Source organism: Sus scrofa, chromosome 9 (genome assembly GCF_000003025.6).
Source record: "Sus scrofa isolate TJ Tabasco breed Duroc chromosome 9, Sscrofa11.1, whole genome shotgun sequence".
Classification (NCBI taxonomy): Eukaryota; Metazoa; Chordata; class Mammalia; order Artiodactyla; family Suidae; genus Sus; species Sus scrofa.
In genome coordinates this window covers 130,159,260-130,176,154 of record NC_010451.4, presented here as the reverse complement: position 1 = coordinate 130,176,154, position 16,895 = coordinate 130,159,260, and the positions used below count along the sequence as shown (strand labels likewise).

At 47.1% G+C, this 16,895-nt stretch overlaps 1 long non-coding RNA gene and 1 pseudogene across 3 annotated transcripts in view; one reads left to right on the top strand and one right to left on the bottom strand.

The window, feature by feature from the left end:
- The window catches only part of LOC106505042, a 100,758-nt gene that overhangs the window by 21,738 nt on the left and 62,125 nt on the right, over nucleotides 1-16,895 (top strand). For 2 of the 3 annotated variants that reach the window (XR_002336018.1, XR_002336017.1), the window contains exon 2: nucleotides 3,439-3,516. The exons of the other annotated variant lie outside the window; for it this stretch is intronic. This is a non-coding gene — a long non-coding RNA (uncharacterized LOC106505042). The remainder of the gene's footprint in view (nucleotides 1-3,438; nucleotides 3,517-16,895) is intronic. 3 annotated transcript variants of the gene reach the window in all.
- LOC110255531 lies at nucleotides 9,994-16,280 on the bottom strand (annotated as a pseudogene).

Genomic DNA, 16,895 nt, shown 5'->3' with positions numbered 1-16,895 from the left:
GTCTGTCCTTTTTTCAGATTCCACCTGTAAGTGATAGCATATGATGTTGGTGTCTCATTGTATGGCTGACTTCACTTAGCATGATAATTTCTAGGTCCATCCATGTTGCTAAAAATGCCGGTATTTTGTTCCTTTTATATATTCCGTTGTGTATATATATGTACCCCATCTTCTTGATCCACTGCTCTGTCGATGGACATTTATGTTGTTTCCATGTCTCGGCTATTGCAAATAGTGCTGCAATGAACATCGGAGTGCATGTGTCTTTGCGATTCGTGGTTTTCTCTGGATAGATGCCCAGGAGTGGGATTGCTGGATCAAATGGTAGTTCTATGTTTAGTTTTCTGAGGAATCTCCATACTGCTTTCCACAGTGGTTGCACCAATTTACAATCCCACCAACAGTGTACTAGGGTTCCTTTTTCTCCATACTCTCTCCAGCACTTATTGTTTGTAGATTTTTGGATGATGGCCATTCTGGCTGGTGTAAGGTGGTACCTCATCGTGGTTTTGATTTGCATTTCTCCAATGATGAGTGACACTGAACATCTTTTCATGTGTTTCTCGGCCATGTGTATGTCTTTTTTGGAGAACTGTCTGTTTAGATCTTCCGCCCATTTTTGGATGGGGTTGTTTGTTTTTTTGGTATGGAGCTACAGAAGTTGTTTATAAATTTTGGAGATTAATCCCTTGTCAGTCGATTCATTTGCAAAGATTTTCTCCCATTCTGTGGGTTGTCTTTTTGTGTTGTTTAGGGTTTCCTTTGCTGTGCAGAAACTTTGAAGTTTGATTAGATCCCATTTGTTTATTTTTCTTTTTATTGTCAATACTCTGAGAGGTGGATCTGAGAAGATGCTGCTGTCGTTTATGTCAGAGAGTGTTTGGCCTATGTTTTCCTCTAGGAGTTTGATAGTGTCTGGTCTCATATCTAGGTCTTTAATCCATTTGGAGTTTATTTTTGTGTATGGCGTTAGGAAGTGTTCTAATTTCATTCTTTTCCATGCGGCTGTCCAGTTTTCCCAGCACCACTTATTGAACAAGCTGTCCTTTCTCCATTGTATAGTCTTGCTTCCTTTGTCATAGATGAGTTGGCTGTAGGTGCGTGGACCCAGTCTCTTCTTATTTGAACTCAAATGTGTGAAACCTGAAAACTTTCTCAAACACAAAAACACAGACCACAGGGAACAAAATGGTCCCGTATTTTGGTATTTCAAAAATAATGAGAAAAAAAGGCCTTTTGTCCCTTAGAGTAAAGTTGCTGAAAGTTAGGTGTGCTGCTGGACCTGGCAGTGATGATCAAACTTGACAGGGCCACAGAACGTGGCATTATTAGCATGTCTCTCTCCAGAGACAGAGGGTCTCCTCATGGGAATACAACCATTTATGTTGCTTATTAGACTGTGGTTGTGTTGAGGGCTATGGCTCTCTACCCCGCCCTTCCCCAAATCCTCACCCGCCTCCTGGCTGACCTCTGGGTGGTCTGAGTACTCTCCTGGGTCCCCACAGGTTTGAGAACCCACAGCTTGGGAGGTGTGGATTGAGAACTCCAGGAAACGCTACCGGATGGCATTGTTGCTTCAGGCTGCCCGGCCAAAACCTCGGTCCTGGAGTCTGTTCCCTTGCGGGAAGCTTGGGGATAGTTGGGACTCAGAAAGTGTTTCTCCTTTCTGCACCCCTTGCATCTCTAGGATCCTGTGAGAGTGGAAAACAAATCAGGGATCAGTTTTACAGCTTTGCAGTCAGAACTGGCCTTGTTCTGCTCTTTTCCTCATATTCGTGTGCAGCTAGATGGGCATGTGCTATTTTGATCTGGATGCAAATAGAGCATTCTCCTTTACCAACAAAAGAGCAAGTGGGGGTCCTGGGAAATTGGACGGTCACTTCTGGGACACATGTAGCTGATTGTGTGTGTGTTGTGTGTGTGTGAGAGAGAGCGAGTGCAAGAGCAAGAGAGAGAGAGAGAGAGCAAGCTGCCTCTGAGAGTGAGAAATCAGATTTCCCAAAAGTGAACACCTGGAAAATCCTGTGCCGTATTGGCTGTGGCTTCTTAAGAATGACATAATGGAGCTGGAGAAGACCCAGGAAGGGACAGCTGAATTAATTAAAGACTTGGAATGGTTTTTAAAAACACTTTTATTTTCCGATTATAAAAAAATAATATGTATTGTTATAGAAAATTTGGAAAATATTCAAGGCAAAAGAAAACAAAATGAAGTATTATCCTATCACCCAGAGATAACAATGTTTAATGTTTTGTTGTATTTTCTTTCTTTTTCCTATGTACACATACACATACACACAAACACACATAATGCAACTTATGTATGTATGCCTTTATATATATATGTGTATGTATTTTTTAGTATTCCATTTGGCATGTGTTTTGGTTCTTATTTGATATGTTTTTGGATGTTAAATATTTTGGAAACATTTTCACTGCTGTTTAATATAGCAATTGATGGGTCCTCACAATTCTATCTGATTACTCCTACATTGTTTAGATTTAGTTTATTTTTAGATTATATTTTAATTGCATTTTTACTGTTATAATTAATACTGCAATGAAAATGTTTTCTACCCACATCTTCATGGGCATCTCGGATTATTTCCTTAAGATCATTTTTTTTTAGAAGTAGAATTATGGGACCACACGTTTTAAATATTTTTAAGATTTTTGCCAAATTTCAGTGGAGACATATGAAATAAGAATTTAGAAGTGGAGGACTTGTCAGCACGACAAGTTAAATGCCAAATGGGAGACATAGATGAAGTTCATAACAGCCAAAGGGTTTCAGTTGGTTAAATAGAGGTTTTCTAACTGAATGCTGAAGTTTTGCAAATACACAGCTAGTTTTGTAATTCAATTTGGGGCCAATGCAAAGTAGGCATAATTTGCTGGGCAAAGGTAATGGGAGTAAGGGGAACGAAGTTCTTTTTTCTAAAGAAATTAGATAAAATAGTCACAGAAACCAAAGGAAACTCACCATCCTACAAACACAGGCTCTGTGAAGCCACGCTGCTGGGAGATGCTTCTGCAGTTCCTGGCTGATTGTGGGCAGGGAAACAGAAGGTGACTGTTGATCTGAGTTTAGTTCAGTTGAGCTTGACTGTCAGGTCTCCCTATGGCTAATATTAAGTCTCTATTGCTTGCAGCCTCCCTATCCTTAACATGTTTATCCTCACTGCCATCCTGTGGTATAGCCGTCAGTAACACAAACACACCTGGGTGATTAAAGAGACTTAGATAACAGCAACAACAACAACAAGCTAAGCCTGGGCTGGTCCCAGTACTCAAATGGGCACAGGCAAATACAGTTCTGGATCTCTGATCCAGGTCAACACTCATGGCACTGACAAGGTGCGCAAAGTATGAACTGTTAGGTACTCATACTATCTATTTAAAAATCAGTCAATCAATTTAATTTACCTGAATTTTCAGTTTCAGGGCCCCAGAATGACTGCACTGGGGGAAACATGAGCAGCGTGAAGGCAGAAATGGATGCAGGGAGATCGAAAGGTACAAACTTCCAATTATGAAATAAATCAAGTCTTGAGGCTATATTGTGCAGTATAGTGACTATAGTGAATAAGCCTTCCTTGTATATTTGGAAATTTTGCTAAGAGAGTAGATCTTAAAAGTTTACATCCCAAGAAAAAAATTGTAAATATGTGTGGAAATGAGGTTTACCCTGGCAATCATTTAAAAAAAAGCAGTGTGAGAGGGCTGCCCTCAGGCCCTTGTAAGTTGACACTGTTGGGGCTCCTGAAGGAAATAAAGAACGTCCTCTGTTGGAGTTCCTGTTGTGGTGCAGTGGGAAACAAATCCGACTAGCGAACCACAAGGTTGCGGGTTCGATCCCTGGCCTTCCTCAGTGGGTTAAGGATCCAGCGTTGCCGTGAGCTGTGGTGCAGGTTGCAGACGCAGTTCGGATCCTGCATTGCTGTGCCTATGTAGGCTGGCAGCTGTAGGTCAGATCCTGCCAGTGCGGCCCTAAAAAGAAAAAAAAAAAATCCTCTGTCAGACTGTGGAGTTTATTATGTTTATTGTCTGTCTCCACCTGCTCTAATATGACTTCATCGGGATACAGACCTTTGTTTATTACCCCCGCGTCTTGAGTAATACCTGCCACAGAGCTCCACAGAGCTGGTGTTCAGTATTTGGTGTTCAGTATTTGTTGAATGTCTTTTTTTTTTTTTCTCCTATGGCTGCACCAGCAGCATTTGGAAGTTCCCAGGCTAGGGGTTGAATCGGAGCTGCAGCTGCAGGCCTAGGCCACAGCCCACAGCAACGCTGGATCTGAGCCACATCTGTGACCTACACGCAGTTGGTGGCAACACCAGATCCTTAACCCACTGACCATGGCCAGGGATCAAACCTGCATTCTCACGGACCCTATGTTGGGTTTTTAACTCTCCAAGCCACAATGGGAACGCCTGCTGAATGTCTTTTGAACACTTTGGTAGGCTTCTCCAATAAGTCTCACTCATTTATACTTGTAAAAAGACACTTATGTCTCACTGAAAATGTGCCTGGCACTGGTTCAGCCCTAAGCCTATATGAACTTGAACTTGTTTAATCAATCCTTTTTTTTTTTTTTTTTTTTTGTCTTTTTGCTATTTCTTGGGCCGCTTCCGCGGCATATGGAGGTTCCCAGGTTAGGGGTCCAATCGGAGCTGTAGCCACAGGCCTACGCCAGAGCCACAGCAACGCGGGATCCAAGCCGCGTCTGCGACCTACACCACAGCTCACACAACGCCGGATCATTAACCCACTGAGCAAGGGCAGGGACCGAACCCGCAACCTCATGGTTCCTAGTCGGATTCGTTAACCACTGCGCCACGACGGAACTCCTAATCAATCCTTTGATGTAGGTACTGGTCTTCTCATTCTAATTTGAGAGGTGGGGAGACTCGGGCAAAGAGGGGAAAGTAACTTACCTAAGCCCACCCAGCCAGTCACTGCTGGAACGGCGATTCTAACCCAGGCCTCCTCTTCCTGCGTCACCTCTTCACTCTCATTCCATTTTCCTTCTCAGGGATTTGGGTCCCAGGTCTCTGATCAGCATTATAGCCACTCTATGGCTGTGAAATGGAGTTAAATGAACTGGCAAAGTCCTTTCTGACTCTTCCTACTCAGGAAGTTGCCTTTAAAGTTTATTTCAGCCCAACTGAATTATTAGCATCTCTCGGTGTTGAGCTTTTATTATGAGCCTGGCCTAATATTAGCTTTCATCTTGAAGATAAAAAGGAAAAAAAGGAAGCATTTTTTTTTTTTTTTTGTAACTTGTAGAAAGCAGAGTAAAGGATGGAAAGAGATGGTATGGATGTTTAGAGGTTAGTGCTGTTGCTTTCATATGTTGGACAAGGGAAAAGGAGATGGAAAGGCATTCTGGGCAGAAGGAACAGCATAAGCAAAGATGTGGAGGGTCTTTTTTTATTTGCTCTCCAAACTCTTCCTCTGGTGCCAGTAGATCTCCCATTGCATCCCAGTGCGCCTGCCTTTCAGCAGTCTCAGGATGAAGTCTAGCACGTTGGTTGAGAGACTTTTAACTGTTGCTTCCATTTCTGTCTTGGGCGCGTTGATGAATTATACCAAGCCTTGGTTTCTTCATCTATAACACAGAAGCTAATAGCATCTACCTCAGTTGCTGGCTGCAAGGATCAAAACTGGTCCCATATCTGAAGTTCCTTGCTTCACCTGACACCGTGACTGCCCAGTAACCTTGCTGCTGTTACTCACAAGCTGGTTGTCTGACTGCTGGTGTGTGACCATGGTAATACATTCCTGGGGCTCAGAAGTTAGAATCCTTTCACGTGCATGAACTCTTTGAGAGCTCACAAGCGCATGCCCGAACTGGCCTGGGAAGATCAGTCTTGGAGAGGGAAGCCAGTCTAGAAGTTGTGGCTGAGTGGGCTCTTAGGACGAGGCTTGTAGGATGCACAGGCAGGTGGCGTCATTTCCAGGACCAGTTGGCGGGACCCGTGAGTGCCACACCAACCCTCCGGGAGGCACAGCCCACCTCTTGCAGTCCTGGGAGCTGGGGTGACGGCTTGGAACTACTGGCTCTCGATAGGGGTCTGCACCTGCTCGGGCAGCAGGGGATGGGAGTGCCCACGGCCAAGACGGGAGAAGGGGGCAGGGGGATTCTTAAGATGTTTTCTGGGAGAAGCAAGTTACAGAGCATTTTCAGAAATCATGCTCTGGAGAAGATTGGCATAAACGAGTGTATTGTATTTTCTTAGAAACCATGAAAGCTTTAATTACCTAAACTCTAATTAAGCTTGTCTCTTGCAGCAAACACAGAATATTAGCTTATTTTGCATTTGGCTCAACTTTTTTTGTTTTCATATATTGGGTGATCTTCTATATAAGTCTTGGTTAAACTCAGTGGAGATCCTTTGGGAGTGTTTTCAAGCCAATGAAGATTTTACTGAGCACCTAAGTGCCAGCACAGCTTCGTAGTGAAGAGCAGAGATCCTAAGAGTTGTGCTCTCTGGGTCCATTCCTGGCTCTGCCACTTACTAGTCGAGTGACCCTGGACCGCTTATGCAGCCATCTTCTGCCTCCATTTCCCCGTCTGTAAAATAGGTATTATAATGGTTCCTGTCTCATAAGGTTGTGACGAGAATCAATGAGCCAGTGTGAGCAGAGGGTGGAGAGGAGTGCCTGCCCGCAGTAAATATGTTGTGCAGGTCGCTGCTGTTATGCACGGGACACTTGGCCAGGAGCTGGGGACAGAGCTGCACCGGTCCAGGGGAGAAGCTAGGGAGCTAGTACTTACTCAGCAATAGGGCGATGCGAGGTCTCCAAAGGGCAGGCAGGGTGTTCTGGGAGTTGTATAGACTGTTACAACCTTCTGTTGTGTCAGAGTTGTTGTTTCTCTGTAAGTGCTCTGGAGGTTTTCATTTGCCTATTTTATTAACGTAGATGGATTTGTTTAGCATCTTGGGTCCCCAAGGTCTTGACTTTCAAAGGTCCCTCATCCATTCCCGGGACCCACGTAAGACTGTCTCTAGGATAACGCCGGGATCACATCTGCCTCCTTCTGGTCCATTACTGCCCCAGGAGCCGCTGTCCTCAGGTCCATGGACTCAGCCTGGGGTGGCCTGCTTTCAGGAACTCCCTGTGTCTGGACTCAGAGCCTGTCCGGGGCAGAGGCCTCAGCCCTGGTCTTTAGCAATGGAGCTGTTCTCCGCGTCCATCTGTGACCCATGACGTTTTGATTCTTGGACCTGGGTGGTTCTGTGGCCATTTCCTGGGCCCATGGTGGTGGTTGGCAACTCTGCCTGTGGTTACCTGGGCTGTTGTGGGCAACAGGACAAGGATGGGCAGAAAGCAGGGCCAGGACCCAGGGGCTCCCTCTCGTGCTTCTCCTCTGTGGACAGGCTCACCTGGGGTGACCGTTTAACACGAAGATGCCTTGGTCTCAGACTCCGGGGGCTTCAGGGATACACATATTTAAATAAGCTTCCTTGGGCATTCCCATTGTGGCTCAGCAGTAACAAACTAGTACTCACGAGGTCTTGGGTTCAAACCCGGACCTCGGTCAGTGGATTAAGGATCCAGCATTGCTGTGAGCTTGTGGTCACAGACATGGCTCGGATCTGGTCTTGCTGTGGCTGTGGTGTAGGCTGGTGACTGCAGCTCCGATTCGATCCCTAGCCTGGGAACCTCCATATGCCACAGATGTGGCCCTAAAAACACATTGCACGCACACACACACACACACACACGGTTCTCAGGCGAGTCTCAGGAGACCACTGCCCACAGCTGAGCCCTGGTGCCTGCATGTGGTCCTTGCTGGAGATGAATGCCTTTTCTTGCTCGTTCCTGAGAGCCGCACACCTGCTGAATCTCCCTCCTGCCACGATTTTCCAGAGTCTCAGCCCCGTGCACAGTCCTGCTGGCTTCTGGGCCTTTCTAGATGCACTGGAAAGTGGGGAGAGGGGGAAGGGGAAGGATGTTGGATGACTGGCAGATCGGGGATGGGTCTGTGGGTCGTAGAGTTTTGCAAACTCTTGGAGCTGGAAAACACCCGAGAGACGGACTCGTCCACACTTTTCCTTCTGTGGGGGAAGAGCTCATCTGCAGCAGTCAGGGGATGCGGCTAGTAGGGGGCTGGTCAGGGCTAGAAGGCAGGTCTGTGGCTCTTTGTCAGCCAGAGGGGTCCTCCCACCAGGGCCACCCCTGGTCTGGCTTATTTAACTGGCACCGAAGAACGTGCCACCCGGTTACGGCTGTTGGGCTTGCACTTGGGATTATTGTGCCCACCTTCGGGCCTTCCACCCCAAGGCTGGCTCCTCCTGAGGGGACGAGTGAGTCAGGGAGGGGGCGAGCCAGCCGGGATTTAGGCCGGAGTCCCAAACAGCCAGGCAGGCTCTGGCGTACCGCCTGCCCCTCCTCTGGGGCTCCCGGGGCTGGTGCGAGGGGTGCAGCACGGCCCTTCACACCCTGCTAAGCCGCTCTGTGGTCGTGGTTACTATCTGTGGCCGTTCCTGTTCCTCCCGCAGTCACACACGTGATAACCTCCGACAGAGAAGGACTCGCAGCTCCAGGACGGAGAAGGTGTTTTCTTCTCTGGTCTTGGCGGCCGCTGTTACTCTTGCCAAAGACAAAGCTTCCATGAGCATGTTCATTACAGAGCAGGCTTTGGCCGTGAATGGCAGTGGATTGCCCTCTACAGTGTGTCCGTGTGCATGCATGCGTGTGTGTGTGTGTGTGTGTGTGTGTGTGTACGTGCGCACGAGCATGCTCAGGGCTGTGTGTGTGTGTGAGACTTGCTCCCAGATGACTGACAGATGGTAAATTATTTTAAAAGCTTCCCCCCTTTTGTGTAGACCCTACACCTCCAGCTTGTTTTATGCCAAGGTACCAGGCTGGATCGGAGAGAGATCAAGTTTGAGAACTGGAATCGGCTCAAAGAGAGCCACTTGTGCAGAGGGGAGGGGTGCAGCCAGGCGGCAGATGGGGATGCGCTTCTAGATGTTTGCTGACGGCTCCCAACACTCGTTGGAATAGGGAGGTGAGGCTTTCTGCTGCGCTTGGAGCAACGTGGAGAGTTGAAGGAAACTTGGTGGGTTCTTTCTTTACGTGTCACTGGAGCTTCCTGACGTTGCCACACGGAGTCCCATGGAGACTTCACACCTCTTTCTAGCGTCATGCTCAGGATTAGAGCTGAAGATGTCAGTTGGTCCAGCACCCTGAGCAAAGAGGATGCCAGATACCCAAGATAGGCAGCCTCAACCTAGTTCCTAAAGACGTCCAATCCTGGTGAATTCTGCGGTTTAGTTTTGATGAATCAGAGCTTTATTACTTGCAAGTGACAGAAACCCAACTCATGGCAGCTTAACCATAAAAAGAGGTGCAGTATATCTCCCATGCATGGAAGGACGCTGGGTAGCTCACAGAATTGCAGGCAGAGCAGCAGGGCCTGGCCTCGGGGATAGTAACTCAGCGTCACCCCATCGCTCTCAGGATGGGTATGAAGCTGGCTAGCCTTAGCTGCTTGTGGTTTTGGCTCTTTTCTGGCTGCAGCCTGGCTTCCTCCATGCAGCTCAGAAGATGGTGGCCCACAGTCCCAGGTTCATATATGTATAGTTTTCAATCCAAGGGAGAGAGCAACCCTTACCTCTAGTTTGCATAGTTCTTGGAAGGATTCTGATTGGTCACTGTGTGCAGGGGGATGGGGGCCTTGGGCTGGGCTGCCAGGCTATGTGCCTACCCTTTTTCGGTTGAGGATGAGGTTAAGGTTTGGGCACTGACGGTATTCAGTCCCACCAGGTCACATAGGAGTGGGAGAAGTCCCCCCACCTCACACACAAAAGAATATAGCAACCAAAAAGAAGGTTTTTGTTTGTTTGTTGTTGTTTTTTGTCTTTTTAGGGCTGTGCTTGTGGCAGATGGAGACTTCCAGGCTAAGGGTCGAATCAGATCTACAGCCACCAGCCTATACTGCAGCTCACAGCAATGCCGGATCCTTAACCCACTGAGCGAGGCCAGGGATCAAACCTGCGTTCTCCTAGACACGAGTCGGGTTCATTAACCACTGAGCCACAATGGGAACTCCAAAAGAAGGGTTTTTGATCAGCAAAACCAAAGCTACCGTATTATACTATAATTTATTTTGCAGTTAGGAGACTAGCAAAAAAATGGGAGTCCAAGTTCTCTTCTCTGGGGTGACCGAGATGCTGTGTTGTCATCTTCATGTTTAGGACCCAAAGAGGTCCAGGTACTGGCACAACTGATACAATGAACAAGTGCAGTAAAATGATAGGTTTATACTTGATAAAAGGATCAATGTTAATTTCATTCAAAAACATGTATTTCAAGTCACAGTTAAGTACAAGGCTCCAGCCTAGTGCTGCCTCTATATCCCAGGATAGACAGAATGGTTCATTTTCTTTGAGAATCATCATATACTGGGAACATTAAACATGTGGTACAGTAATGCCAGGAACTATTTTATAAACATAGAAAGAAAAGTGCCAAGTCTGCTGGAATTTCAGAGAAAGGAGTGGTCTTATCATTTCCATTAGGGACTCATTGTGTAGTATGGGGGAATTTTATATGGCTACTGGAAGGATATCTGACCACTGTGGCTTAAACAACTTTAGAGGTTTGTTTCATGTAGGCAGCATGACAGCTCCAACAAAGTCTTCCTGCTTTTTGCTCTGATATCCTCAGCAAGAGTTTCCATCCTCAAGATCACCTTATGGCTGCTAGAGCTCCAGCTACCTCATCTGTATTCCAAGAAGTGGGAAGAAGAAGGGGGGAGGACAGAAGGGACTCTTTAAGCTAAGTCAACTCCTTTTAAGCAGTTTTTGCACTTGTCTAGTATGTCACCCTTGCTTTCACCTGCTTTTTTCCCCTTCATTGTTCCCAAATGCCATAGTAACCCCTTTTGCATAGTCTGTCCCATGGGGAGATGGCACCGCATCTCCACTGTTGCTCTCTGTATCCTAACATCCATTAGCCTTTATTGCCAGAAGGGCTCCCTGGACTCCACAGTTCTGGGTGGAGAGGCACTAAGTCTTCATTGCAAAGTATGCCACCCACCTTCTCTCTCGGCAGATGATAAGACACACTCAGTGTCAGGATGGGGTGACAGGTTCAGGTAGTGGTAGTGACGGTAAACTGGGTTGCAGACTTTTTGGGTGCTGTCAGGGAGATGAGCAAGTCTGGCCGGATCCCTCTAGCACTCCTCTTCTCCACATCCCGTCCCAAGGCAACGTCGATGCTGGCAATGGGCACGGTGAGTCCAGTCTCTGGAGTGGCTCCTGAATATCCCCCCTTGAAGCTGACGCCAAAGATGGCATCTACCAGCAGCTCCTATAGTTCCGCAATCAGCATGGGCTCTGGGGGCATTTCACCAAGGAAAGGGATGTCCATTTTCTGGCACTGGGTTACCAGTGCAGTGAATAGTGGCTTGTCAGCCCTTTTGGGTGATGGATGGTTGGCTGGTAGCCACAGAGTTTGAGGCACAGGCCTGGCCATCTCCTCCATTAGTCCCTCCGTCTCCGTAGATGACCAGAGAGCAGGGGGCTTCTGGACAAGAGTGTCGGGGATAGGCCTTGGCAATGGCTATGGCAAAGCTCAGCCTGACCCGCTCCTTAAGTTGGTCCACACCAAACTGGTACTCATTAAACACCTCCTGGTCCACAGCCTGGGCATCTTCCTTGCTTAGGGACTTCACTGCTGAGCTTGCTATGACCTCCGGCTCCCTCCAGCCACCAGATAGCAGCTGCTGCAGCCCCCACCAGGTGGATTCTGCACAACAGGTGCCACCCTGGACTGCGATGTGTGGCAGGTGTGAGCCCACAACTAGCTGCCAGCTGAGCCCCAGCAGTGCCCCGGGCCCAGCCATCCAGCTCACTGCCACCGCTCCCCCCGCCAACCCCACCACCGCCCGCCCTTGCTTTCCTCTTCTCAACCAGAACTTACATGCTCTTCTACCTAACTATCCGGGAAGGTGGAAAATGCAGTCTGTTAGCCACCCCAAATATAATCTCCTGTTACCAAAGAAGAGGAAGAACAAAGGCCCAGGGGCCCACTGGCAATGCCTGCCCATCCCACTGTGTTCAAGGGCTTTTATGCTGTGCTTTACTAGAGTATGAGTCCATCATTTACCCATTTAAGAAAGTTTATTAAGCACTTTCTTTTTCTTTAATAAACGCTCTACACATGTTGACACCAATGCAGTGGGAGCGGAGAGCGCAGTCCTTACCGTGAGCACCTTACAGGAGAGGCAGGAGAGGCACAGACATCGGAGAGTAGTTCCTACAAGACAAGCTCTTTGCTTCTACTGATGGAGCGATCAGGGAGTTTGAGAGCAGAGATAACCAGTTCATAACTTTGTGGGGCACAACTAATAAGAGCCGGGCAGAGCGTGTTGATCCAAGATGGCTGTGGTGGTGTCTCCCGCGGCACACGCCTGCCGGCAGCACACCCCTGCCAGTCCTCCAGCAAGGACTCAGTCTCAGTCTCTCCCCTTGAGTTGGGTGTGTTTGTGTGTGTGATTGTAAGTTTTCTTTTTTGTTTGTTTCGCCCATAACTTCTCTGTACCTCTTTCTTGCCCATGGCCGAATCAGGCCAGGGACCTAATCCACACCACAGCAGCAACCCCAGCCACAGCAGTGACAACATCAGATCCTTAGTCTGCTGAGCCACCAGGGAACTCCTTATCTCTCTTTTATAGATAAAGAAAGAGAGGCCCAGAGAAGTTAAGCAACTTAGCCAAAGCTACCTAGATGGGATAGAGCTTTGTGGCGCCAGAGTCTGCACGTTTTTCTGCTATGCGCAACAGCCATACCATAGGTAAACATGTGCTCAGGGGACCAGTAGGAAGATCGCACATGTGGTTAAGTTGGGTGGGTCCAGCTGGCTCCACAGCACCCTCAGATCTTGGTTGTCACAGAGTTAAGCCACATTCACCAGCAGCCCCACCTCTGGAATTGGCATCTCCTTCCGTGATCTTCTAGCCTCCTAGAAGCACAACTCCACTTCCTCAGTTGGTCAGTTCATCTTTCTCTCACTCTTATTTGACCCCGTGTTGTCTCTACATCATCATCCAGCTTGTTAAGCTCTGACACCCTTTCTTTATGGCCCCTTGATCAGTTAGGATTCACGCCGGCTGTGAGTAGCTGAAAACCCCACTAGCATGGCTAAACGAGGAAAACGTTACTCTTTCTCCCATAAAAGGTGTCTGGAAGTACTGAGAACACCATCCAGTGCTAAGCACTTGCTCAAGGATGTTAACAAGGACAAGCTCTTTCTTTCTTCCAGCTTTACCATCTGCTCCTTTTGTCTTCATGGTTGCAAAATAGCTGCGGTATCTCTGGGCATTATGTCCGTGTTCCAGGCAGAAGGTGCCTGGAAGACAAGGGAGAAGTAGGAATGGCAACAGAGAAATTCTTCCCTTCTTTAGGTTTTGCTCTCTATTTAGGAGAAAGAAGGGGCACTCGGGGCGGGAAAACCTCTCTAGGAAATTTTACCGACATCTCATTGGCCAGAGTAGTTTCACATGGCCTCTCTCACACAGCCATGGAGGGAGCTGAAGTTCAATATTTTGGTTTCTGGCCTCCAAGGTGGATGAATTTTATTTTCTACCATATGACTGTGATGCCCATAGAGGGTCTGCTATCTATGACGGCAAAGGTGGGTCAGAATATGGGTGTTTAGTGTGGAACTTGGCAAACTTTTTTGGTAAAAGGGTAAGATAGTAAATACATCAGGCTTTGTGGGCCGTATGGTCTCTGGTGCACCCGCTCCTCTCGACCACTGTAGCATGGGGACCCCACAGAGAAGGCGTAAGTGAGTACATGTGGCTGTGTTTCAGTACAGCTTCATTTCCCAAACAGGCCAGGGGCTGGATTGGGCCCGTAGTTGCCAACTCCTGGTTTAGTGATTTAGCCTACAATAATCTGCCATTGGACTCAACATTTCAGCCAGAATGTCATTCCCATGAATTGGAGGTGCAGACATCCCTGAAAGGTGGGAATGGAGAGCGGACCTCACGGGAGGGTCTGGTGATCCCAGGGTTGACCCTGATGGCCGACAGCCTAGTGGAATGGCCCAGCCCATCTGCATTCCTCACTGCAAGTCCCTCTCCAAACCACAGGTCATAGAGATGACCAAGGGACATGCAGCTCGGGATGAGAGAACACTAACAGCTGCAGCCCAATTCTGAGGGTCGAATGGGCACTTAGGGTTCAGTGAGCACCATAAATATATTCCTGAACTCTTTGGTGCCCAGAGAATAAACAGAAACCAGATATTTTGGGTAGGGGTTAGGGAAAGCTTCTCTAATTTTCTTAGCCTCACAAAATTTCTCTGGCTTTGCCTTTGCTGGAGTAGAACCAGCATTGAGACAGTATGTGTTATATAATCTCACATCAAACCTTTGTATTTATCATTAAAAATGTGGCAACATCATTGTGGTTACAAACAGAGTTACCAAGGAAACCAGTTTATCATAATTAGCTATTTATTCCCTCTTCTCTCTCTCTCTTTCCCTTCCACCTGAGCTTTCTTTGGGCTAAAAGGTATGATAAGCTGTTATCAGCCTGGGCTCACTGGCTAATTAGGTTCTAATACTAATTCACAGAATTGCATTGCTCTTTTCCATAACTATGCTGTAGTGCATTGTCTGTGCTTATTACAGATAGACACAATGATGGAACAATTGGCTTATTATATATGTTTTAAATAGTCATAGTAGCTGTCTCCAGGGCAGTGGTATGTCAAAACCCAACAGACAGAAGGTAAAACCTTTTGGTCTATAAAAGATTTATGGCCCTGTTTCTTGCAGTAAGAAATGGTTATGACGGAATTGCTTCCTGGTTGGGGTTCCCAGTCCTGCAGGATTTTTCTTATTTTTGTCACCTGTCACAATGGAGAACACTGGCTAATGTTCACACTCCATGCTAATGATCTAGAGTCGGGGTTGGCAAACTTCTTCTGTAAAGGATCAGGCAATAAATGTCTTGGGTTTTGCAGGCCACATGCCCTGTGTTGCAATTATGGAACAACCTTAAAAAAGATGTAATGAATGGGCAAGGCTATGTTCCAATAAAACTTTCTTTATATCAGCAGGTGGCAGGTGAGATTTGGTCCATGGGTCATAGTTTGCAGATACCTGTCTAGAGCCTCATCCCAAATGTAGGGAATGACCTTGCATTTGGGTCTCTTAGAGTGCAAATAATACCTTGAGAAGGCTGGACAAACCACCAGGGGCCAACATGCCCATCATTGTCGTTGTTCTCCGTGCAGTGGGTCCGTTCATGCTGGCCAATCTCTCATCAAGAGGGGAGGTTGCTCACTGCGACCCCCACTATGGGGGAGTGGACTGGGGATCAAGTGACTTGGGGTCGACCCTGACTTGAATAACATTTTCTCATCTGTAACCCACTCTTCCTGCCCCAAAGAGCTGGGAACATCAGTGGAAAAAATGAATGGGAAAAGTCATTGTGAGCCATGAGCCACCAACCCGTGTAGCCACATAAGGTGTGGCTGTTAAGATACTGCTGTAGAGCAGGTGTCACAGTTGCAGGATGGGATGACTTAACCTTCAAGTGTTAGTCCAACTCTCCTCTGGGCCTTGAGCCTGCCCTAGCTACCCTTCCAGGAAGCTGTCCAGCCTGAGTTTTAATTAACCCCGTTAGTGGCCAAGTTTATGACCTTCCAAGAGAGCCTGCTTCCTTGAGGGAGAATTCTGATTTTCAGCATTTTCTCACTGGTACTGAGCACCAATCTGTCTTTTCTAGATCTTTTACCCATTGGTCCTGGTTCCCTGCCTTCACACTTTTCAAGGCAAGATTAAACTTTCTTCACCTGACAGCTCTGTGAATATTTAAAAGTAGAAGTCCTAGCCTTTAAGTCTTTCCCTCACGAGGCTAAACATCCGCAGTTCCTTTGACTGTTTCCATATGATATGATTTTGAATCTGTTCACTATAGAGATTGCTCTACTCTGCACAAATTCCGGTTCTGCCACATCCCCCCTCAGTGGTATCTTCACAGTTGGACAGAGAGCAGGGTTATCTTCTCCTTTGCTCTAGATTTAATGCTTCTGTTAATGCAGCCTCAAGTTACATGTGACCACATCACAGTGTTGGATTTTCTTGATTTGAAATTGGCTAAGACCTTTAAGTCTTTTTGTCTCATACTACCAAGTCATGGCTACCCCATCCTAAATACTGTCAAGTCAGATTTTTCCAGAGTTCCCGTCGTGGTTCAGTGAGTTCCCGTTGCGGCTTGGTGGTAACAAACCCAACTGGTATCCATGAGGACGCGGATTTGATCCCTGGCCTTGCTCAGTGGCTTAAGGTTCCGACTTTGCCGTGAGCTGTGGTGTAGATCACAGATGCAGCTCGGATCTGGGATTGCTGTGGCTGTGGTGTACTCTGGCAGCTGCAGCTCCGATTTGACCCCTATCCTGGGAACGTCCATATGCTGCAGGTGCAGCCTTAAAAAGACAATAATAATAATAATAATAATTTTTCCTACTGAGTTTTCAATACAAATTTTTTAGCTCATTTTAAACCCAAAGTCGAAGCCCTTTTTGAATTGTGATTACATGTCTTTTTCAATCTGAGTAGTCTTTTAATGAAGATGCTGTCTATGGGGTAAAATCAATGTCTTCACATAGCCTACCGTGAGTTCTGTTATAGCCAAAGGCACAGTACTACTCACTTTTTCCTGGTCTGTGAAAAGATGAGCTACTCCAGATGCCAATAAAATTGTTGCATCTGGGAGGTCCTAGCTGAACTAAACCCTATGCTTTCCACATAGTTGACTTGCAGTTTGCAGACAGGCAGCAGTTCCTAGACCTTGTTTTCACTGCTGTGGCTCGGAATGATACTCTCAGGTCTTGATTGGAACCCTAGAAGCTGATTTAAG